At 35.7% G+C, this 24,643-nt stretch overlaps 1 protein-coding gene and 1 pseudogene across 6 annotated transcripts in view; both read left to right on the forward strand.

Moving 5' to 3' along the window:
- Positions 1–24,643, forward strand: part of SMAP1 (small ArfGAP 1) — a 175,162-nt gene that overhangs the window by 20,966 nt on the left and 129,553 nt on the right. The gene's annotated exons all lie outside the window — the stretch shown is intronic.
- On the forward strand, positions 391–22,891 carry LOC112914133 (Y-box-binding protein 1 pseudogene; annotated as a pseudogene).

Raw genomic sequence — 24,643 nt, forward strand, 5'->3', positions numbered from 1 at the left:
TGTGTGTGTATGTATTTGTTCTGGATACCTATGTGGAAGGAGTAGTGCAAGTATTAAGTGTTATAGAAGTTCAAAGAAAGTAAAAATCACCAAGAGCAGGAGTTGGGGAAGGCTTTTGACTAGAGAGAGAGTTCTTGAGGTAGAGGAGAATCAGACTTAAAGAAGAGTGGCAAGGTTGTTCTAGTAGAAAGTTATTCTGAGTTGGACAGGTTTGTCCATATATTTAGTGCAAAGGCTTTTCACATTTCCGGAAGCAGATATAGGTACTAGGCAGAAATTTAGGAGAGGGGATAGACAAAGGAGTGATTGTTGCTTTGGGAATCTTTTGTGTGGAATGTTTGCCAAAGCCATGTGAGTGGATTAGATACTTGCAGATGGTCAGTGACCAAGATGGGGCAGGCAGTAGTTGGAAATAGAATCATTGAAGGATCAAATAGTGGCCTGCAGGGAAAACCAGGACAGAGAAGCTTTAGGAGAAGAGGGCTTTCAGAAGGGGATATAGTCAGGAAAATTAAATGCAGGAGGTAAAAATGATTAGAAAAGAGCATTTAATTTTGGAAGACATTAAAAATGTTTTCTAAGCTCTTTATAAAAGTGTTTTGTTGTGAAACCGTTTCGGAACCTGTTTTCTGTCCTCTGTAACAGTGTGAGTCAAGAAAGTGAGTCTTTAGTATGTTGGGACCATTTCTCAAGGCTTTCTGAGGCAAACATTTGCCTTTTTTTTTTTTTTTAAAGTACCTTTGCCAAATTTCTTTCTTGTTTTTGGCATTTGGTTTACTTTTGAAACAAATGCTTTTTTTTCCCATGGAATTGTGGGAAAGAATACTTTTTATATTCTATGAGGAAAATTCTTTAGAGTTTATTTTGAGGACCAAGTACTATTGTTAATATATATATGTAAATGGCTTTGTTTTTTTTTTTTTTTTTTTTAATTTTTATTTATTTATGATAGTCACAGAGAGAGAGAGAGAGGCAGAGACATAGGCAGAGGGAGAAGCAGGCTCCATGCACCGGGAGCCCGATGTGGGATTCGATCCCGGGTCTCCAGGATCGCGCCCTGGGCCAAAGGCAGGCGCCAAACCGCTGCGCCACCCAGGGATCCCGTAAATGGCTTTGAAAATAAGATTTGACTGACGTTTTATTCATCAGTGTTACTTTGTTTTGGCTGAAAGATTATAGTCAACTCTTGAATCAACTGATAACATTGGCATAAACTTGTTTCTGAGGAGACCTGTCAGTTTATTTTTGGAAAATATGCTTAGAAGTACACTTCTTTTTGTGTAAGTTAATATACTAATGTCTTTTGATTCGGTACTATTGTACTTAGACATTTGAAATTGGCTTGAGGTGTTTGTAACATATATCTGCCCTCTGCTGGTGAAAATGCATTATTGCTCCTACCTCAGTAGCTTCAGTAATTTATTCCAATGAAGCAATACTAATAGTGGCCATAAAATTACACTTAGGAAAAATGCATTTGTCGTTTGAAAGGAATATATTTTCTTTAGGGCATTCCTGTACGATGGTTTATTCTGCCCCAAAAGCCAGTAGTGTTGTGGGTGAGAAATACCCACTACATTGATGATTATTTTTACATCGTGTATTTTTATATTCTTTTAAAACATTTTTTGGAAGTTTTAGATCTACTCTAATGTGGTAGCCAGTAGCCATATTTGCTACTTAACTGAAGTTAAATTATCAGTTCCTTGTTCCCACTAACCACATATAAGTGCTTAATAGCCACCTGTGGCTAGTAGTTACCCTGTAGGACAGTGCAGATTAAAGAATGTTTCCATTTCACAGGAAATTCAATCAACAGTGTTATTCTAATATTTAAATTTTAAATAACAAGGATTATTATTTTAATGAAGCAATTATTCTTAAATTTGCAGTGAATTTCTTTCTTTCCCATATACCTTTTCCAGATAAACAGTTACCAATAAGGAACCTCAGTTAACTAAGAGAATCTCTTTAGTAGGATTTTGCTTTAAGATTTTTTTGTACCATATAATTTATTGTACCATATATATATATGTATATACACACACTTGCCAAATGATTAGAGTACAGTTTTCTCATGGTAGAGCAGCGTGAACATTTCTCGTGTTTTCATTCTCTGTTTGGAAGATTAAAGTTAAGTTAAAAATAATGGTCATATTTTTTTCTGTTACTAATTGAGGTACTAGCTTCTTTCTCCCTTTGGTATGTGTTTAGGTGGAAGAAAGGCTAAAAGTCAGAGCATATGTAGGGAAATTCAGATTTTATGACAGGGTGAATCATAGTTTAATGGATGTTGGTTGATTTAAAAAATAGACATTTTTCCAGTTTTCTCTAATGGTGACATCTTGCAAAACTATAGGTGTTATAACCAGCATATTGACATCTGTAGAATCATCCAATTTTACTGTGATTTCTACAGTTTTGCTTATACTTGTGTCTGAATGTATATATATGTGTATATATTTAATTCTGTACAGTTTCATCATGTATAGATTCATATATCTGCCACCACAGTACAGTTCCATCACCACTAGGATCTCTTATATTGCCTTTTTATGATCACACACATCTTCCTCCCATTTCTCATCCCCTCCCATCCCTAACCTCTGGCAAGTGTTAATCTGTTTCCCATTTCTAAAACTTTGTCATTTCAAATATATTACATAAATAAAATCATATGATATTTTGGAATTGGCTTTTTTTACTCAGTGTTATCCTTTGGAGATTTGTCCAAGTGGTTGCATGTATTAATAGTTCTTTCCTATACATTAATAAGTAGAATTTTATACTATGTATGTTTATGCAGCATAGTTTGTTTAACCATTCACCTGCTGAAGCACCTCTGAGCCATTTCTAGTTTTTGACTATTATGAGTAAAGCTGTAAGTTTGTGTACAGGTTTTCTGTGACGTAAGTTTTCATTTCTTTGTTAAGTGCCCATAGTACAATTACTAGGTGGTACGGTAATGACACACTTAGAATCATAAAAAAAAACTGCAAAGCTTTTCCAGATGGCTGTATTTTACTTTCACACCAGCAATATATGAGTGGTCCATTGTTTTCATATCTTTTCTAGCATTTGGTGTTGTCACTGTTTTTTACTTTAGCCATTGTTGGATGTGTAATGATAGTGATACTGGCTTTGATTTGCATTTCCCTAATGGCTAATGGTTTGAACATCTTTTTCATGTGCTTGTTTTGCCATCTGTATATTCTCTTCAGTGAATTATCTGTTCATGTCTTTCATTTTCTAAGTGATTTCTTTTTTTAACCGAGTTTTTTTAAAAAAGACTTTTTAAGAGTAGTTTTAGGTTCACAGCAAAATTGAGAAGGTACAGAGATTTTCCATATACCTCTTGTAGCTTCCCCCATTATCAAGATATTGTTGAGTTTTGAAAGTGCTTTAGTTTAGCCATTAGTCTTTTGTGTTAGATATATGCAACTATTTTCTCCTATTCTGTAGCATGTTTTTACATCCTTTTAGCATGGTCTTTTACAGAACAAAAGTTTTACTTTTAATGACATCCAATTCATTAATTTTTCTTTTATGGATTATGTCTTTTTTGGGAAGTCTAAGTACTTTTTCCTGACCAAATTCTGAAGATTTTCTCCTATGCCGTTTCCTAAAATTTTTATGCTTTTATATTTATGACCATTTTCATTTTGAGTTGCTTTTTGTATATGATACAGGTATGAATCAAAGTTAATTATTTTGTATAGTAGGGTTTTGCATATTTGTCTTGTATTCTGCAACCTTGCTAAAACCTCATGTATTTGTTTTAGTAGTTTTTTTAAAAATAGATTTAGATCTCCTACCTAGATGATTGTCATACTCAAATTAAGGTAATTTTTACTTCCTCTCCAATTTGGATGCCTCTTATCTTATTTCACTAGCTAGAACATTCAGTAAAATTAGAGTGGTGACAGTGGACTTGCTTTTCTTATTCAAGATGTTAAAGGAGAAAGCATCCAAACTTTCAGCCACAAATATGTGTTGGCCAGAAGTTTTTTTTTAACAGATTTTTTATTGAATTGAGGAAGTTCCCTTCTATTTCTAGTTTGCTGAGATTTTTTAAAATCAGAAATGGATGCTGAATATTATCAATGCTTTTTCTGCATCTCTTGAGATTGAAGTGTTTGGTTGCTGTTCTTTAATACAGGGAATCACATTTGATTTTGATTGAATATTAAACGAACCTTACGTTCCTGGAACAAACTACACTTGGTCATGATGTATAATCTTTTTCATATATTCCTGGATTTGATTTGCTGAAACTCTGTTAAGTATTTTTTTTTAATTTTTTTTGTTAACTTTTATTTATTTATGATAGTCACAGAGAGAGAGAGAGAGAGAGAGGCAGAGACATAGGCAGAGGGAGAAGCAGGCTCCATGCACTGGGAGCCCGACGTGGGATTCGATCCCGGGTCTCCAGGATCGCGCCCTGGGCCAAAGGCAGGCGCTAAACCGCTGCGCCACCCAGGGATCCCCTCTGTTAAGTATTTTTGCAAATATTCACCAACGTTGTTGATTTGTACATTTCATTTCTTATGATGTCCTTGTCTGGTTTTGGTATAAGAGTTACATTGACTTGCTAGAATGAATTGAGAATTGCCTCTTACCTTTTCTTTTTCTTTCTTTTTATTTTAACCTTTTATTTTCTTCCTAGTTTTCTGAAGAGTGTGTGTAGAATTTGTATCATTCTTTAATTGCTTGGTAGATTGCCCTAGTGAAACCATCTGGGTGTAGCTATTTTGGTGGAAGATTTTTAACTACAGATTCAATTTTTTTTAATAGAAAAGGCTGTTCACGTTATCTTTTCCTTGTGGAAAGAGCTCATCTGTGTCTTTCAAAGAATTGGTGAAGTTATTAGTCTAAAATTTTTCATAATATTCCCTTATTTTTCTAGGATCTTTAGAATCTGTAGTGATACTACTTCTCTTATTCCTGATATTGGTCATTTGTGTTTTATCTTTTTCTTTTCTTTTCTTTTTATCTTTTTCTTAATCAGTTGGGCTAAAGATTTATCAATTTTATTGATGTTCTCAAGTAATCACCCTTTCTCTTCATTGACCTTCTTTGTTGTTTTCCTATTTTCTGTTTCATTGAATTCTGCCCTCTTTATGTCACCTTTGTTTTTGAAATATATTTTAGCAAGTAAACAGTTCTCAGTTTATGGTATTTCACTTTTAGTACTTTTAAGATGTTTCACTGTCTTCTAGCTGGCATTTCTGATGAGAAAATTGTCCTCATCATACTTGTTTATTTGTGCATTATGCATTTCCTTCCCTCCAGCTGATTTTAAGATTTTTCAATTTATCTGTAGTTTAAACATTTATGTTATGATGTACCTTTGGGTGATTTTTGTGTTTCTTGTTTTTAGGGTTCTTTGACGTTTATAGTTTTCAAGAAATTTGGAAACATTTTTGCAGTTATTTTTTTAAATCCTTTTTCTCTGCCTTCTTCCGCTCCTAATTTAGGGATTCCAATTATAAGTTAATTAAGCTGCTGAAATTGTTGCACAGTTCACTGATGTGCTTTTTTTTTTTTTGTCTTTGTGTCTCATTGTGGATAGTCATTAGAACTTTTATCTTCAAATTCTTTAATTTTTAGTTTTCTATATTGCTATATTGTTTAATCTCCTGTTCTGTCCTTTTTTTTTTGCCTCAGGCATTATAGTTGCATCTCTAGCAGTTTGATTTGGAATATATATCACCCCCCCCCCCCACCTCATTCAATTTTGTACCTCTACTTAACTGTGTTATTCTTTTCCATGGCTTCCTGGATATATGGAAATCACAGATAATAATAGTTTTAATGTCCTTGCCTATTAATCCTATCATTATGTAATATATGGGTTTATTTTAGTCGATTTTCTTTATAGATCATACTTTCATGTTTCTAACCTGCCTGATAATTTTTTATTGGATATTAGACATCATGAATTTGGCTTATCAGTTTTGGGGGTCTTTTTGGCATTTCTGTCAATGTTCTTGAGCTTTTTATTCTTTGACGATGTTTTTTTTTTTTTTTTAATTTTTATTTATTTATGATAGTCACAGAGAGAGAGAGAGAGAGAGAGAGAGGCAGAGACACAGGCGGAGGGAGAAGCAGGCTCCATGCACCGGGAGCCTGATGTGGGATTCGATCCCGGGTCTCCAGGATCGCGCCCTGGGCCAACGGCAGGCGCCAAACCGCTGCGCCACCCAGGGATCCCTATTCTTTGACGATGTTACTTGGAAATAGTCTGACCTTTGTAGATCTTGCTTTTAACCTTTGTTAGGCAAAACTAGACCAGTGTTTACTTTAGGGTTAATTTTTCTCACTGGTCAGGCAAAATTCTTCTTCTTTTTTTTTTTTTTTAAGATTTATTTATTTTTGAGAGAGAGGGAGTGCACGAGTAGGAGGAGAGACGGAGGGAGAGGGTGAGAGAGAACCTCAGGCAGACACACTGCTGAGCATGGAGCCAAGCTTGGGACTTGATTCCATAACCCCAAGATTATGACCTGAGCTGAAATCAAGAGTTGGATGCTCGACTGGCTGAGCCACCTCGGTGCCCCCTGCAAAATCTTCTGAATTCTTCATCTAATTCTGCATGCATGATGGGGTCTTTTGATCTGGTCAGTGAGCTCAGACACTATTCCTGAACTTTTGAGCTTTAAGATTATTCTAATTGCTTTAGAAACCACTTTCTGTGGTTTCCTCACCTGTGTGTATTAATCAGTAGCCCGTTAAATACTCAAGGGTGATCTTTTTCAGATCTAAGGAGTTTTCTCTGTGTACCTCTCTCCTCTCTAGTACTCTGCATTCTGAAATTTAGCCATCCTGGTCTCTGAATTCCCAGGAGCATCTCCTACAGTAAGGGAGACCAACGGGCTGCTTCTGGTTTTATCTTTCCTCTACCATGGCCTGGGAAGTGTACCCAGGCAGTAAATGGAGTTCATTGTAGGTCTCTTACTAAGTTTGTTTTATGTTTCTTGATTTCTGATCTCTTTAAGATTGTTTTACATATTTTCTTGGTTTTAAGTTTTCTAGTCAGTAGGGTATATTCAATGTCTGTTCCTTTATGTTGGTTAGAAACAGGACTCAGTATTGTATTTTAGTAGAAATGAATGAAAAGAAAATTATTTTAAACCTTTTCTCTTTACTGAAGCTTGAACTTTTCCTTAGTTCTTTAAAGAGAATGATTATATTTAAATTTATGTAGAACATCTGCCTTCATGTAATACAGTTACTAATATAGCATAGGAAAAAATGACAAAACTATTGATATTGCTGCTACTCACCTGTTTCAAGGTCAGTTGGAACACTGCTCTAGTGTCAGTTCTAAGCCAGAACTCTTCTGACTAACTAAGGCAAAACAAATTAATCCACTAAGTTCTCCCCATTTCCTGAAGACTAAGTCAGCTTACAGAAGCGATTTCTTATGGTGTGCTCTTCATATATAGATTTGATTTTACTTTGCTGACTACCATTATCACAGGGTTATTTTTGAGTCAAGTTAAAATACTTGATTATACTCTTCATAGTATTAAATATTCATGTTTCAAAGATTATCTCATCCTATTTTCGCTTATTGAAATTATCTGTTAATCATAACTTTTATGATCTCATAGCTTTCTCACAAGAAAGAATTTGGCTTAATCTTGGCATTTATTCTTTATGCAAAAATGCAAAGAAGGCTAATGTATCCCACAGTGATATTTGTTAAAATCTTGATGTATCAATGTTTACTTGATGTATTACTGATATCAAAGATTAAGTGGGCTTAATCATCTCTATTATTTGTGAACTTGAAAGAAAGTAGTTGAACTCTGTAGCTAATTTAGAATATCATTTTAGTTTTTTCTTTTTTCTTTTTCTCTTTTCATTCCTTCTCTCTCTTTTTCTCCTTTTCCCAATACAACTTGTTTTTGGCCACTCTGCACAGAGCAAAATGACTAGAAGGAAAACCTCACCTCAAATGAAAGAATCAGAAACAGTCCTGTCTCCCACAGAGTTACAAAATCTGGATTACAATTCAATGTCAGAAAGCCAATTCAGAAGCACTATTATACAGCTACTGGTGGCTCTAGAAAAAAGCATAAAGGACTCAAGAGACTTCATGACTGCAGAATTTAGAACCAATCAGGCAGAAATTAAAAATCAATTGAATGAGATTCAATCCAAACTAGAAGTCCTAATGACGAGGGTTAACGAAGTGGAAGAATGAGTGAGTGACATAGAAGACAAGTTGATGGCAAAGAGGGAAACTGAGGAAAAAAGAGACAGACAATTAAAAGACCATGAAGACAGATTAAGGGAAATAAACGACAGCCTGAGGAAGAAAAACCTACGTTTAATTGGGGTTCCCGAGGGCGCCGAAAGGGCCAGAGGGCCAGAATATGTATTTGAACAAATCATAGCTGAAAACTTTCCTAATCTGGGAAGGGAAACAGGCATTCAGATCCATGAAATAGAGAGATCTCCCCTAAAATCAATAAAAACCGTTCAACACCTCAACATTTAATAGTGAAGCTTGCAAATTCTAAAGATAAAGAGAAGATCCTTAAAGCAGCAAGAGACAAAAAATCCCTGACTTTTATGGGGAGGAATATTAGGGTAACATCAGACCTCTCCACAGAGACCTGGCAGGCCAGAAAGGTTGGCAGGATATATTCAGGGTCCTAAATGAGAAGAACATGCAACCAAGAATACTTTATCCAGCAAGGCTCTCATTCAAAATGGAGGGAGAGATAAAGAGCTTCCAAGACAGGCAGGAACTGAAAGAATATGTGACCTCCAAACCAGCTCTGCAAGAAGTTTTAAGGGGGACTCTTAAAATTCCCCTTTAAGAAGAAGTTCAGTGGAACAATCCACAAAAACAAGGACTGAATAGATATCATGGTGACACTAAACTCATATCTGTCAATAGTAACTCTGAATGTGAACGGGCTTAATGACCCCATCAAAAGGCGCAGGGTTTCAGACTGGATAAAAAAAGCAGGACCCATCTATTTTCTGTCTACAAGAGACTCATTTTAGACAGAAGGACACCTACAACCTGAAAATAAAAGGTTGGGGAACCATTTACCATTCAAATGGTCCTCAAAATAAAGCAGGGGTAGCCATCCTCATATCGGATAAACTAAAATTTACCCCAAAGACTATAGTGAGAGATGAAGAGGGACACTATCTCATACTTAAAGGATCTATCCAACAAGAGGACTTAATAATCCTCAATATATATGCCCCAAATGTGGGAGCTGCCAAATATTTAAACCAATTAATAACCAAAGTGAAGAAATACTTAGATAATAATAAACTTATACGTGGGGACTTCAATCTAGCTCTTTCTACCCTCGATAGGTCTTCTAAGCACAACATCTCCAAAGAAATGAGAGCTTTAAATGATACACTGGACCAGATGGATTTCACAGATATCTACAGAACTTTACATCCAAACTTAACTGAATACACATTCTTCTCAAGTGCACATGGAACTTTCTCCAGGATAGACCACATACTGGGTCACAAATAGGGTCTGAACCGATACCAAAAGATTGGGATAGTCCCCTGTATATTCTCAGACCATAATGCCTTGAAATTAGAACTAAATCACAAGAAGAAGTTTGGAAGGACCTCAAACATGTGGAGATTAAGGACCATCCTGCTAAAAGATGAAAAGGTCAACCAGGAAATTAAGGAAGAATTAAAAAGATTCATGGAAACTAATGAGAATGAAGATACAACCATTCAAAATCTTTGGGATGCAGCAAAAGCAGTCCTGAGGGGAAAATACATCGCAATACAAGCATCCATTCAAAAACTGGAAAGAACTCAAATACTAAAGCTCACCTTACACATAAAGGATCTAGAGAAAAAGCAGCAAATGGACCCCACCCCCAGCAGAAAAAGAGAGTTAATTAAAATTCGGGCAGAACTCAATGAAATCGAGAACAAAAGAACTGTGGAACAGATCAACAGAACCAGGAGTTGGTTCTTTGAAAGAATTAATAAGATAGATAAACCATTAGCCAACCTTATTAAAAAGAAGAGAGAGAAGACTCAAATTAATAAAATCAGGAATGAGAAAGGAGAGATCACTACCAACACCAAGGAAATACAAATGATTTTAAAAACATTATGAACAGCTCTACGCCAATAAATTAGGCAATCTAGAAGAAATGGACGCATTCCTGGAAAGCCACAAACTGGAGCAGGAAGAAATAGAAAACCTGAACAGGCCAATAACCAGGGAGGAAATTGAAGCAGTCATCAAAAACCTCCCAAGACACAAGAGTCCAGGGCCAGATGGCTTCCCAGGGGAATTCTATCAAACGTTTAAAGAAGAAATCGTACCTATTCTACTAAAGCTGTTTGGAAAGATAGAAAGAGATGGAGTACTTCCAAATTCGTTCTATGAGGCCAGCATCACCTTAATTCTGAAATCAGACAAAGACCCCACCAAAAAGGAGAATTACAGACCAATATCCCTGATGAACATGGATGCAAAAATTCTCAACAAGATACTAGCCAATAGGATCCAACAACACATTAAGAAAATTATTCACCATGACCAAGTAGGATTTATCCCCGGGACACAAGGCTGGTTCAACACTCGTAAAACCATCAATGTGATTCATCATATCAGCAAGAGAAAAACCAAGAACCATATGATCCTCTCATTAGATGCAGAGAAAGCATTTGACAAAATACAGCATCCATTCCTGATCAAAACCCTTCAGAGTGTTGGGATAGAGGGAACTTTCCTCAACATCTTAAAAGCCATTTACGAAAAGCCCACAGCAAATATCATTCTCAATGGGGAAGCACTGGGAGCCTTTCCCCTAAGATCAGGAACAAGACAGGGATGTCCACTCTCACCACTGCTATTCAACATAGTACTGGAAGTCCTCGCCTCAGCAATCAGACAACAAAAAGACATTAAAGGCATTCAAATTGGCAAAGAAGAAGTCAAACTCTCCCTCTTCACCGATGACATGATACTCTACATAGAAAACCCAAAAGCCTCCACCCCAAGATTGCTAGAACTCATACAGCAATTTGGTAGCGTAGCAGGACACAAAATCAATGCCCAGAAATCAGTGGCATTTCTATACACTAACAATGAGACTGAAGAAAGAGAAATTAAGGAGTCAATCCCATTTACAATTGCACCCAAAAGCATAAGATACCTAGGAATAAACCTAACCAAAGAGGTAAAGGATCTATACCCTAAAAACTATAGAACACTTCTGAAAGAAATTGAGGAAGACACAAAGAGATGGAAAAATATTCCATGCTCATGGATTGGCAGAATTAATATTGTGAAAATGTCAATGTTACCCAGGGCAATTTACATGTTTAATGCAATCCCTATCAAAATACCATGGACTTTCTTCAGAGAGTTAGAACAAATTATTTTAAGATTTGTGTGGAATCAGAAAAGACCCTGAAAAGCCAGGGGAATTTTAAAAAAGAAAACCATAGCTGGGGGCATCACAATGCCAGATTTCAGGTTGTACTACAAAGCTGTGGCCATCAAGACAGTGGGGTACTGAAACAAAAACAGACACATAGATCAATGGAACAGAATAGAGAACTCAGAAGTGGACCCTGAACATTATGGTCAACTAATATTTGATAAAGGAGGAAAGACTATCCATTGGAAGAAAGACAGTCTCTTCAATAAATGGTGCTGGGATAATTGGACATCCACATGCAGAAAAATGAAACTAGACCACTCTCTTTCACCATACACAAAGATAAACTTAAAATGGATGAGAGATCTAAATGTGAGACAAGATTCCGTCAAAATCCTAGAGGAGAACACAGGCAACACCCTTTTTGAACTCAGCCACAGTAACTTCTTGCAAGATACATCCACAAAGGCAAAAGAAACAAAAGCAAAAATGAACTATTGGGACTTCATCAAGATAAGAAGCTTTTGCACAGCAAAGGATACAGTCAACAAAACTAAAAGACAACCTACAGAATGGGAGAAGATATTTGCAAATGGCGTATCAGATAAAGGGCTAGTTTCCAAAATCTATAAAGAACTTATACTCAACACCAAAGAAACAAACAATCCAATCATGAAATGGGCAAAAGACATGAACAGAAATCTCACAGAGGAAGACATGGACATGGCCAACATGCACATGAGAAAATGCTCTGCATCCCTTGCCATCAGGGAAATATAAATCAAAACCACAATGAGATACCACCTCACACCAGTGAGAATGGGGAAAATTAACAAGGCAGGAAACAACAAATGTTGGAGAGGATGCGGAGAAAAGGGAACCCTCTTACACTGTTGGTGGGAATGTGAACTGGTGCAGCCACTCTGGAAAACTGTGTGGAGGTTCCTCAAAGAGTTAAAAATAGACCTGCCCTACGACCCAGCAATTGCACTGTTGGGGATTTACCCCAAAGATTCAGATGCAATGAAACGTCGGGACACCTGCACCCCGATGTTTCTATCAGCAATGGCCACAATAGCCAAACTGTGGAAGGAGCCTCGGTGTCCATCGAAAGATGAATGGATAAAGAAGATGTGGTCTATGTATACAATGGAATATTACTCAGCCATTAGAAACGACAAATACCCACCATTTGCTTCAACGTGGAGGGAACTGGAGGGTATTATTGTGAGTGAAGTAAGTCAATCGGAGAAGGACAAACATTATATGTTCTCATTCATTTGGGGAATATAAATAATAGTGAAAGGGAATATAAGGGAAGGGAGAAGAAATATGTGCGAAATACCAGAAAGGGAGACAGAACATAAAGACTCCTAACTCTGGGAAATGATCTAGGGGTGGTGGAAGGGGAGGAGGGCGGGTGGTGGGGGTGAATGGGTGACGGGCACTGAGGGGGACACTTGACGGGATGATCACTGGGTGTTATTCTGTATGTTGGTAAATTGAACACCAATAAAAAAATAATTTATTAAAAAAAAATAAAACCACCTGAACCACCTGGACATGGTAAAAAAAAAAAAAAAAAAAAGAATATCATTTTAGCCAACAGTTTGTACCTTCACCCACCCTATCAAAGTCTTTTTTTGAAGGAACAGTTATATAGAGACTAGTTATTTTGGTTATTTTTGTACTTCAAGTTGAAAAGGGGTAGTAATTGAGCCAAATGTTAAGAAGGTGAAGAAAAAAAGTTACTTTTTGTACAAAAAGTAGTTTTGTGTGGTTAACAAACAAGCACAAACTTCAAGTAAGTTGAGCATTGATTATATGTTTTTTCTTAAGCTGTGATTTCATTCATTTCAATGGCCTGTTCAGAACTGTTCAATGAAGTTGGCAACAGTATAAAATCAAATTTAGACGTCAGGTGTTTTTGCAGTGTTTCAGCCTATATTTTCATATATGTCATCCTGTTTTGTTTTCTTTTAGATGCTGTCAACCAAAGATGCTTTGAGCTGCCACCTGTACATGTGTGCTTGGTTTTTATCCTCAGTGTCTTTGCACTTGCTGTTCTCTTTCCCCAAATATCTTTCTAACTGGCTCCTTGCTTTAGAGCTTTGTTTACTTATCTATTTATTTATTTATTATTTAATTAATTATAATATATTTTATTTAACAATCTGGGAAGTTTGCAGTCATCAGCAGAATTTACCAGAATAATTGCTAATGTATAGGCCTATAAATACATACATACATATGTATGACTGCAAGAAATGTTTATTGAATAACATTTATTTTTACTATAATATTGCACATTCTGTTTTATTTCAGAATAGATATAACACGTAATGATCATTATCTGTAGTCTGAAAATCTTTGCTATATTCACTTCCCGACTTTGTACAATAGTAACCCACTTTTGGCTGTACTTGATGGAATCCTCTTTAGTATAATTACAACTTGTATTCTAGTAGCAGAAACAAAAGAATAAGTCTTGTAGTAAAAAAAGGTTATTTTCCCCAATTAAATTTTCATTTTATGTTGAAACTGATGAACTAATTCTTTGTTTTTAGTGAAGATCATGTTTACTGATACTGCATTTTTTGAACTTATCTTTCCCCTCGGTTTCATGTGGACCAGATACACCATATGAAACTTTCTGATAGAAACTTTTATCTAGCTGCTCAGCAGATGATCTGGTAAAACCACTGTAGGATCTGTGTAAAATAGAGGTTAAATTGGGTTCATATTATTGGTAAAATTGTACTGTCAGTTATTCCATTTGTGATGAGAACTCTTAGGATCTACTTTAACACCTTTGAAATACATCAAACAGTATATAACTGTAATGGTCATCTTGTACATTACATCCCTAGTACTTATATTTATAACTGGAAGTTTATGCCATTTGACTACCTTCATCCAGTTCCCCCACTCACATCTGCCTAATCTGATCTCTTTTTCTGTGAGTTTGGTTGTTCTTTTGGTAGGGAAAATTGATTGTGCCGAAAGTTCTGAAAGCCATTGAGAGTATGGCCTCACTTCATATTGTTACCTAGGCTAAAAGAAAACAACCAAAAAAACTCCATTTATTTTTAAAAGTGAACTATTTTGGCACTTAAAAAGGATTGAAAATGGATATTTAACACCTAATATTAAAAATGTATAAATCTAACGCATTTTCAAATTGTATTTTTAGGTGAATTTGTTTCTGGTAATACCATTTAAATAGAAGTAGGACTTTTTTTCTTTAATATACTGGAGTGACATACTTGGGTATTCATTCTCATTTTTAAGTATCTTTACCTAAAGATCTTAAAAGATTAAATACTTGAGGATTCCAGAAAAAACATGTCAGATTTTAAGTTTAATGTGTCTATTTTATTGCTTTTGGTTAAGAAAGAAAAAGTTATGTGACTTGTCACTTGATGGTTTTCTTTAGAGCAGATTTTGTTAAAAGAACAAAGGCAGAATATTTATTCTTGTTCCCTCCTCCATACAAGCTCTCTTTCCAATATTTGTGGGTTTTTTTTTTTTTTTTGTCCTTGGTACTAGGGTAAATATATAGAAATATAAATATATATTTAATATATATATTTATATTTAATATAAATATATATAAATAAATATATAGAAAGTCTTCTCCTATTTCATCTTAAAGAATTTCTTTGTTCAGTAGTAACTGGGCATATTAAGATATATAACCTTACTTCATTCTTAACTTGTAAGGAAATTCTTGAGTCTCAGTTGATTCCTGGTGCCTCATTCATTTTTTCCTACAAACCTGTACTGTTCTTATATTTCTGATAACTACGATCCATTTCTTTCTAGTGATATTCTTCTCACAAGGCTCAGAATTAGGAAGTTTCCTTTCTGTCTCCACTGTGGAATATGCACATAAATCTTTTTGAGGTTTGCAAAAATATTTGTACTGCTGGAAACTTTAGAAAGAAACAAATGAACAAAACAAGAAGATAAAATCCAAAATATAATAACTCCTCTTAAGTGATTAGGAGAAATCTTAAAAATATTTCAGTATTACTAGATGTTGGGCTAGCGAAGTAGGTAGGTGTTGCTGACCATGAAGGGCCTTGTAAGTGGTGCTTACGGGAATTAAACTTTATCTGATGGGTTATAATACTGAAAAGCAATGTTTGGATCTGGAAGGTTATTTCAGAGGATACTGTAATAATCTAGGACTCTAGCTGATAAGATCCTGAACTGGGGGGCAGAGGCCCCACTGAAATGAGATTAAAGTCATGGATTTGGAAAAAACAATTAAAAGATAAAATGATTAGGGTGTTTGTTTGATTGAATGATTATGGATGATGAAAGAGGACTAAGAATGACTTCTTTATTCTCCTCTTAAGTCATTAGGTGGATAGTGTTACCAGCTGAGTCAGAGGAATCAGGAAGAGCGCTGTGTGTGTGTGTGTGTGTGAGAGAGAGAGAGAGAGAGAGAGAGAGAGAGAGAGAGAGAAGAGAGGGAGGGAGGGAAAGGGGGAGAGAGAGAGAGAGGCAGAAGCAGGGTGAGAGGGAAGGGTTAAGTGGAGAAGTGAATTCCATCTTGAACATGTTTAACTGGTGATGCTATGGTATCTAAGTTGGTTATTAAGAATCTGATGCTTAGGGAAGGAGATCAATGCTAGAGATAAACAGCACATTTTCTCAATTGTGTTTCTGATTCTAATTCTGTTTCTGTTTATTATAGTTGTCTGTTGAATGATCATGTACAAGTATTCTCTTTTCACTTACTATTCACTTCTTCAAATGAAAGCATAGAATAAAGATGAAAAAAACTACTAATGCGATACTATCCCCTACCATTTTCCAGTCTTCAGGTATTAACATTTTACCATGTTTATTCTCTTCCTCCTACATATATTTTTTATTTTTTGTTGGACTCTTAGAAATATTCCCATTACCCTAAATGTATCAGTGTTTATCTTACAAAAATTTTCTTGCATAAGCACGTACAGTTATCAAAATGGGAAATTATCATTGATAAGATACTATAACCTAATCTGTAGACCTTACTCAGATTTCACCAGTTGTCCCAATAATATCAGGGATAAATTTTTGTCTTGTTAGCTTCAACAAATATGAATGAAAGACAGTGTCATGTAAATAAGTAGACTTTTATATTGATTTCAGAGCATTTGTAAACAGTCTGCTTTTTTTTTTTTAAGATTTTATTTATTTGAGAGAGAAAGATTGTGAATGAGGGGAAGGGCAGAGAGGAAAGGAGAAGTACGCTTCCTGCTGAGCAGGGAGCCTGACACAGGGCTCTATCCCGGGATCCTGGGATCATGACCTAAGCTGAAGGCAGACACTTACCTGACTGAGCCACCCAAGGCGTCCCAACAGTCTACTTTTTTAAGGTAATTGATGGACATAAATCCTTCTAAGTATATTTGCCTGCTCTATTTCCTGTAGTTAGACTTTGAGATTTGGAGAGAGTAGGGGGTAGATTACTTTTGGTTTTTACCTTATAACCCCTTCCCATGCCTGATAGCATAGCAGTGTATGCCCCCAATATTCTTTGGAGGAATCTTAGCATTTTTCTTACTTAGCTTTTTTTCTCTGTCTTTCTTTCATATTTACTAAGCATGTGTTGGGTACTGAATTAAAATGCTGGAAGTCTGTATATGCACTGATTATGCTGATTTATTCTTAGGGACTACAAATAGTTTCAGCAGCAACTATTTACAAATAATTTCATAGTAAATGTTTTATGACTTTATTTGATGTTGGGGTGTAGAGTAACCCTTCATAGACTTCTTAAAAAACAAACAAAACCTTATCGATATTTCTTAAGCATGCCTTAAACATTCCTTAAGGTATGCCTTCAACCTGAGGAAGGCATATTCACTTCCTCAGGTCCTTTGTGCTTATTGTTCCTTTTGCCTTAACTCCTCTTGCCTACAAAGCTAAATAAGTTTGTTCCCCTCCCTTCTTCAGATTTCTGGTGAAATACAACTTCTTCTGACTAAATAACAATTACCTTCCCCTTCTTCCTTTCCATCTGTACTCCTTATCCGTTTCTCCTTTTTCTCCATAGTATTCACTGCTGCTAACAGACTATTACTTTTACATGTTTGTGGACAGCTTTCCATTGGAATTTAAGCTCCATGAAGGCAGGAGCTTATCTGTCTTATCCCTGAATCTCCAGAGTCTGGTACAAGGTATAGTAGTGCCTTGAAATAATGAGCACTCAGTAAATATTTGTTGCTTAAATACATGTGCTGCTATTCTGAGTCTAACAGACTTAAGAAAAAAACCATTCCTCAGGGAATTATTTAAATACCAAACTTAAGTATTCTTTCTGAATAGAAAGGTTTTAAAGTTCCTTTATTCTAGGACTTTTCTCTTAAAGGTTTTATATTGTATTATTTATTGGTTTGGTTGTGTATAAGGTTCTTATGACTGAAGAGAGATGACTGCAGTGTGTCAAAGATTGACTCTTTTTTTTATAAAACAAAAATGTTCTTTTCTAACCACTTAATGTCAGTCTTATTTCAGACAGATTTTGGGAGAAGAAATTAATTACCTCTCGTTGCAGATGATCTTTGTATTTACAGGGGCTTTTTATTTGAGGGGTTTTTTTGTTTTCGTTGTTTGGGGGTTTTTTGATATGAATTTTGTGTGAGCTCATTTTTTAGTAATCACAATCACTTGGCCTCTTAATGTTTCACATACCAACCTTCAGGAAGTGATTGATTAGAATAGTATGATTCTTCTAATTAGGATTATAGTGACTCCTTGAAGCTTGTAAAGTTACCTAGGAATCCTAATTATCAGGTGTTATTCCTACGTGTCATCTTTTGGCATTACTGATGCTATTTAATAGGAAAACATGAATTTGAGATAGGTCAAATATAGGTGAGTAGGTCATACCAAAGTATGTTAGTTACTTTCAGATTTAAAAAAAATGAAGGAACATTTTATTTCCTTCTGAGTAAAAACCTTGTATGTTAAAATACTTAATATTTAAAGAAACCTAACTAAACATTCCATTGTATATGTTTGCTGGAAGAAATGGTTTCGCAATTTAAAATAACTGTTGTTGAAATACTATTATAGAACTTTTCTTTAAAATTTTTGTTTAATTTTGAAACTTTTTTTTTTTTAAGATTTATTTATTTTAGAAAAAACACACTTGTGTGCAGGGAGGGGCAGAGGGAAAGAATTTCAAGCCGACTCCCTGTTGAGCAGGGAGCCTGGCATGGGGCTTGATCTCATGACTCGAGATCATGCATTTAAGGAAATGTATACAGATTTTTTTTTTTAAACAGCCTTATTGGGATATAAATAACATGCTATAAAATTCATTTATTTTAAATGTGTAATTCAATGATTTTTAATGTATTAACAGAGTTTTGCTATCACCAATAGTAAAATTTTAGAACATACCCATCATTCCTATGCTTATTTTCAGTGATTTTCCTCCCCCACCAAACATATACAGGTTGTTTTTGTAAGTTTGTAGTTCTGTTGTTTACAATGTAGAAAACATATTTTTAGGGGTTGTTGCTTGGGTCTCTTGCTGATCTCTGAGTGAACTTAATCTATAACCTAGCTGACCATGAGCAGTGAAAGGCTAATCAGTAGTAGGGTAAAGAACAAAGGGCCTTGGGGTAGGAAAAGAGAAAGGGCTTTTTCCTTGTTTCATGCTTGATTGTGGACAGTACTTCAATACAGGCTGTTCTCTTTAGGATCCTTTTATTGCTTTATTGTGTATCCCTTTCCCTAGGCATCCACTATTATGAGGCTGCCTTATGAAAGTACTCTTTAGTCTCAGTTGATTTTGCCTTTGACCTCCCCTCTCTTCCCCCTTGATCAAAATTCCCTATTCTTTCCAATTTCTTTCTCCAACAAATTAAAACAAAGCCAGTTCTACTGCCTTAATCTTAGGTATTATGGGGAAAGAAATAAAGTGAACTTGTAAAAGTATAGGTAGCATTGATACTTGTGGAGAGTTGAAAGATTATTAGCATCTTTAAATCTATATTATTGGCCTCAACAATAAGTAACTTGGCATTTCAAAACGTTGACAGAATAAAGTAAAAGCAGTCAGCCAATGTAAAGGAATTTTGTTTGGAAGGCTGAAATTATCATAGTAAGAGATACAGAGTTTCCATAGTTGCATTTTGGGATCTGCCTGTGGTATAGTCCTGGCTCTTTCTCCTGTCTTTTTATATTTTGACCCTACGTTTCTCAGTCTTGAAAATGATGTAGTAATAGTACCTATCTCACATATTAAGGTTACATCAAACAGTATATCTGGAAATATGATGAATAATGTCTTGCACATTCAATATGGTGGTGAATTCCTCTAAAATTACCTCCTAGCAGTTTTGGTAGCAGAACTCAGTGGCTCACAGTCTTAGCTATCATTTGTAAACTAGAGACAGCCTACATTTTTATATTAGATGTTAACAGTGCGTACAGAGTATACAGAGATCAATAATATGATCCTATTCTCAAAGAGATCACTTTCTCAGAAAAGATAGCTAAGACAATTAACTGTAGATCATTGTGATAAATGTTACAGAAGTTTTGGGGGATTTGGAGAAGGCTTTATAGAAGAACTAAGTCTTAAAAAGAAATGACATTTAGCAGTTAGTGTTATATTCCCTGTTCCTTATCTTGGTTTATTTTCTATTTCTAAAAAAATTCAAAGTAGCTTTTATGTTTGTCATGATAATCAGAAACTTGTTTCTTCTCAGAAGAGAATGCAATTTCATCTTATTTTTCAAATGATGTGAAAGCTACAAGATAAGCATATTCATTTCTCAGTAAAATTCTTGTTACTTTTTTAGATATATAGTATATAAAAATATTATTCTAGATATGTAATAATTTATGGTTTTATAAACCTCATTTTCCCACTTTCTACAGAATTTCTCTATCTTAAAACTGTCTTTCATCTCAATTTGAAAGTTATTAGTGACTTGGTATTTAGATGCATATGTATTATAACTTTAAAAAATCGAATTTCTATTTACATAAAAGAAACTTAATAATTGGGTGCTGCATTATTTACTAATTTTTTGCTATAGCATTATAGGAAACTTTCATGATTGTGAGGGAAAGGAACTATTCATTTTACCTAGAATGTACTTTGTCTAGACGTATCTTTCAGTAATCATCTCAAATGCCACTGTCTCTAGAAAGCTTGCACTAATATTCCTGGCCAACATTCATCTTTTCCTCTTCTGTGTTCCCCTATCATTTGTATGTACACTATACCTATTGTATGACTTTCTAGAGTACAAACTCCGGCAGGACCTGTGTTTTATATTCTTTATTTAATATCTTAAAAAAAAACAAAACAGACACAACACATATTTGGTGATTTAAATTGAATCTGGAAAACTAGGGTTTGATGAAACTGTGTTTTATTATTATTTAATGCCTCTTAGAATTTTGGCTCTTAAATAGAGGGCTAATCTGGCACATTTTATTTCCTGCCACCAACAAGCAAATATAATTCATATTTAATTACATAGATTACAGGCTTAGATGATGTCGTAAAAAGACCCCCTAAAACCTTGGCTTAAACAGCATATAAATTTATTTCTTCTTTACATTAATCTGGAGATAAACTGTCCAGGATGGACAGTGTAGTTCTGTCATCATCAACATGGGGTTTTAATAGCTGAGTTCAAGATAGCAGTTTCATTTCTTATTATGTCCTGGCTAAGGAGAAAGGAGAAGAGGCAAGGGGAACATAGGACTAATCTGGTTAATGCCAAACCATGATTTCACCTCATATTCCATTGGCCAGAATTTGGTCATTTGGCCACAGCTGCAGTGGAGCCTGAGAACTGAGGTCTCTATCTGGGCATCCATGTTTCTAGCTAAAAGTTAAGGGCTTTTATTATTAAGAGGCAGAATGGCTAAATGGATATTAAAAACAACAGTCCTACCTCACAGCTAATTGTTTTTGTTTCCAAATGGAAACAGTTAATTGCTTTTGTTTTAGTTTTTTAAAATAGTAGATGAATTGTTTCAGGTATCAAAGAACCTGTATATTTGACTAAGTCCTCAGACTTAGCAGATTTTTTATTATGCTCCCTATATCCATACTATAAGCCTGTTTCCTTACTGTAGGTGTTGTGGAAGGCCATAGAGAGCCTGACTAGTGAGAAATTCACCATTTACTTTAGTAGATAAAACTAATTACAAATAAAAATATTGGGTACCTATTGGAACATACATATTGTGTGGAACAAGCTGTCATGGGCTAGACATTTATAGGAACAGGGAATGAAGGGATGAAGTCATAAAGAAAGGTTTTCTGGATAATATGGGAGTCTAGTTAGGCCTTGAAAATGAGGTAGGATCTGTGTGGTCATAAGCTGAAGCTTCTAGGCAAGGGAAATGGTGTGCAAGAAAGTTTCAAGACAGGATAATTGAGTTGTATTGAAGGGAAAGCAATGATTCTGTTGTGATTGGCTCCCTGAGTGTGTAAGTTGGAGTACTGCAAAATAAAGTTGATTCAAGAAGGCTCAAGGTTAGAGTTAGATCAGTAGCGGGAGTGGAGAGCAGATCCCAGAGAGCCCTGAGCAGCCCCAACCCTGACACTGGCCTAGTTACCATCACAACCCGGGAGGAGCCACAGCTGCCTCACCCGACCTCAGCTCTGCAGACACCAAGCCTGACACCATGGGCCGCTGACCTCACATCCATGGCGCTTGCAGGTTGGGACAAGAGCATCATCACAACGGAGGTTTTGGGAACAGTAAAATGGTTCAAAGTAAGAAACAGATGTGGTTTCATTTATAGGAATGGCACCAAGGAAGATGTATTTGTACACCAGAATGCCATAAAGAAGTATAACCCCAGGAAGTACCTTCACAGTGTAGGAGGTGGAGAAACCATTGTGGAGTTTGAGTTGTTGGAGGAGAAAAGGGTACAGAGGCAGTGAATATTACAGGCCCTGATGGAGCAGAGCAAGGCAGTAAATATGCAGCAGACTGTAACCATTATAGATGCTATCCACATCGCAGGGGTCCTCCATGCAATTGCCAGCAGAATTACCAGCATAGTGAGAGTGGGGAAAAGAATGAGGAATCGGAAAGTGGTCCCAAAGGCCAGGACCTACTACAGTCAGGAACCCTGTGGGTATTGACCACAGTATTCAAACCCTCTTGTGCAGGGAGAAATGATGGAAGCTGCTGACAACCAGGGTGTGGGAAAACAAGGTAGACCAGTGAGACAGAATATGTATTGGGGTTATGGACCACAATTCTGCAGGGATCCTCCTTGCCAAAGACAGCCTAGAGTGGATGGCAATGAGGAAGATAAGGAAAATCAAAGAGAGGAGACACAAGGTCAACAGCCACCCTCAACGTCAGTACTGCCACAACTTTAGTTAGCAGTACAGACCCCCAGAAAACCCTAAACCACAAGATGGCAAAGAGACCAAAGCAGCTGATCCACCAGCTGAGAGTTCTGCTCCTGAGGCTGAACAGGGCAGGGCTGAGTAAATGCCAGTTTACCAACTCTGTCTTCATCTGGTTTAGTCATCCAACGTGAAATAAAGATGAAATTCCATCACTAAGAAATGAACAAAGGATTGGAGCTGAAGACCTTAAGTGCTTGCTTTTTGCCCATTGACCAGATAAATAGAGCTATCTGCATTATCTATGTAGCCTGGTTTTTTTTCTTTTTCTTTTTTTTTTTTATTAAAGGTGTCTTTTTTTTGGTAATGACAAACTTGGGTTTTGTTTTGTTCTTTTCCTGTTTTTTTTTTTTTTTTTGTCTTTTTTTTTTTAAGCCTAGTTTTTCTCAATAAACCTTTAAAGGTTTTTAAATTGTTTCATGTCTGGTCAAGTTGAGATTTTTAAGAACCTCATTTTTAATTTATAATAGAAATTTACAACTTCATTTTTTAAAAAAAGTCAAACAGAAGGCAACCCATTAATAAAAGTCTTAAATAATTGTTAAAAAGAAAGATCAAGGTTATAAATGGTCATGAAAGCAAAATAGAGGAAAATAGAAAACCATTAAAAGCTTGGAGTTGGAGAAATGCCTGGGTGGCTCAGTGGTTGAAGTATCTGCCTTCTGCTCACGGTGTGATCCCCTGGTCCTGAGATTGAGTCCCGCATCACATTCCCCCCAAGGGAGCCTGTTTCTTCCTTTGCCTGTGTCTCTGCTTCTCTCTCAGTGTCTCTAATGAATAAATAAATAAAATCTTCAAAAACTTGGGGTTGGAGACTGAAATGGTGAAAGGGTTTAATCTGATAATGAATTCAGAGGGAGGGTGAATCTCCTTTCTTTTCCCCTCCTTTCCTCCTTAATCTGGTAATGGAATTCAGAATAAATAAATTCCCTCCCTCTTTCCTGCCTAATCTCCATGCAGTTACCAACGAATGACCTCTCAGTTAACATACCCAGATATTCTCTCCTAACCCACTTCTTCTTGACTTCTCTGAAACTTTTGACATTGTTGACTATCTTTTCTTTAAGACCTTGGCCTCTGTTTTTGTCTTACTTTTTATTTTCTCCGTAAGACTTGGTACTCTAGTTTTTTTTGTTCTTTTGTGCTTGTAGGCTACAACTGCCATCTTGAAGATGCTCAGGTTTGTATCTTAAGTTTGAACTTAAGTCCTGTATTCCCAATTGTTTGATGCACATTTTCATCTCCACAAGTCACTGTTATAATTTCATCTCCACATGTCACTCCATATCCAAATTTCATTTAAAGCATTCAAAAGATTACCTGCAAAATTTTCTGAGTCTGCCTTTATGCTTTAAATCCCAGATTTAAATAGAACTTATAGACATTTGGTCTCTACCTCTTCCTTTATCACTGTTGTACAGTCACTCACTAACTCCTGGTGATTCTCACATTTGTCTATTTCCATTCTTCTGGTTGCCACATTTATTAATCCTTCAACATGTTATATTTGGATTGTTAGGTCCTCTAAGTATTCAGTGATGCAGGATATGAGTCAAAGTGCTAGTATTAGTAAGACCAAATAACATCTTCTCTTTCATTACTGGAGCTTTGTTTTAGTGTGATTGTGATTATGATATAAGTAATATTAGTTTAGTTGATACTAGCTTATTTGTGTTGCTTTTAAGTGAGACAGTGATACGGGTCACTAAAAACAACCCAGTATTTGAATTCTAAATGAACTTTGGATTTTTTTTTTTTCAACAGATTTGATTCCTAGTATATTAAAATAAATTTTCACAATTTGAGTCATTAATTCAGTAAGAATAATGAAAGCAGG

The sequence above is a fragment of the Vulpes vulpes genome, chromosome 1 (assembly GCF_048418805.1).
Source record: "Vulpes vulpes isolate BD-2025 chromosome 1, VulVul3, whole genome shotgun sequence".
Lineage (NCBI taxonomy): Eukaryota > Metazoa > Chordata > Mammalia > Carnivora > Canidae > Vulpes > Vulpes vulpes.